General features: G+C 38.3%; 1 protein-coding gene across 1 annotated transcript in view; it reads right to left on the bottom strand.

The window, feature by feature from the left end:
* Positions 1-241: 241 nt before the first annotated feature.
* Positions 242-1,566, bottom strand: part of lrch2 (leucine-rich repeats and calponin homology (CH) domain containing 2) — a 28,317-nt gene continuing 26,992 nt past the window's right edge. Inside the window, exon 21 of the mRNA XM_032534057.1 lies at positions 242-1,566. This exon is cut by the window's right edge and continues 741 nt beyond it. The gene's annotated coding sequence lies outside the window, so the exon portion shown is untranslated.

Genomic DNA, 1,566 nt, shown 5'->3' on the forward strand with positions numbered 1-1,566 from the left:
CGCGCTACAGCTGTAACGTTAGTACAGCCATGAAAGCAGCAAACAAACAAACGGGATAAACAGGATAACACAAAAACATATGGACCTAACATATAAAAAATAAAAAAAAATAAAAAGCAAGTCAAAACGGTTTTGTGTGGCAGGGCACCTTTAAAAAAAATGAATGGTGCACCACAGCTGCCTGAACTAAGATGCAAATTATCTGACAACAAGATTGATATTGCCTTGCAGAAATTTTCAGTTAAAGGAATACGCCACGGTTTGTTGAAATAGGGCTTATCACGGTCTCCCCTAGTTGTAGATTTGTTGTCTCAGTGCATGTATTGTTTTTGTCCAGTGCAACACTGGCAGTGCAGCTGCTAGTTAGCTTAGTGTAGTGAATGGAATCCTATGTTGCCGGTTAACATGTTGTGAGTAACTGTGAGCCAACAAAAAAACAACAAATTAATTACTTCTTGTGGCCAGCATATTCCCAACAAGCACAAATAGCACTGCAGATTAAGACTAGACAATTTCCTAGACAGATATTCCTATTCCTTTAATAAAAGCCTTTGTGAACATGATCAATTCTGTCTAAAGGTTTGCAACATAAAAAAGCCTCTTATGCAGGTACCTTTTATGCTGTCAACACGGCTGTCAGCTCTACTGACAAATGGTGTGAGCACATATGTTTTTAACTCCCATTTTGAGTAATTCTCATGTACAACCAATTTAAAATACAAGTGTGACTAACGTTACTACTGCTAATAATGCACACAGAGGAACAGTATAGCTACACTTCCAGCTGCTGTTTGAGTAATTGAGTAGTTAGGGTAAGGAAGCACAGAGCAAAAACATACAAATATAAAATAAATGAATAAATATATTAATAATTTAATTTCCCTGAAATAATGAATTGTATCAGATACCGCATACAGCACGGTGGGCTGGCAAAAGCGTGCGCGTGGAAAGTTTGCAGGAGTGACTGCCCCTTTCTGATCCGGAGGCCCTTAAATCAGACCCCTCCACTCACAAACACATACATTATAAACATGTTTCATCCGAGGTTATGCACAGTAATAAAAATCCTAACTGCTTTGTGTCTAACATGGCAAACCCATGCTCTGAACGCCACATATATGGGAAGTGGTAATTGGCAATGACTGGAACGAAAGTATAAAAGCTTTAGAAAAGTTGCAATACAGGATACCTTTCAAAAACAGAAACCTTACATGTACAATTAAATAAAAAGGCTACAAAACAGGACCGTCGTGCTTTTGGCCACAGCCAAGCATGTTCTCACAGTGGTCAAACGTCGTGCAGGTTTGTATTGAGATTTTTTTTTTTTTTTTAACTTTGGATTTGTACAGAAGTTCAAATATGTTGAAATGACATCAGAGTTTAAGGGAAAAAGGTCAGGAGGTCTACTGAAGCATGACTTCCAGAAAAACATCAAATCCAATCGTAGTTGCCGCACTTTTCAGAGGCACGCCTTGTTTTCAGCTTCAAAAAGTAGTGGAGATGTGATTGCTCAAATACGTAAACAAAACTTGAAGTATGACTTAGGTGTGGCTGCTAAACTAGCAG

This window comes from Etheostoma spectabile, chromosome 13 (assembly GCF_008692095.1).
Source record: "Etheostoma spectabile isolate EspeVRDwgs_2016 chromosome 13, UIUC_Espe_1.0, whole genome shotgun sequence".
NCBI lineage: Eukaryota > Metazoa > Chordata > Actinopteri > Perciformes > Percidae > Etheostoma > Etheostoma spectabile.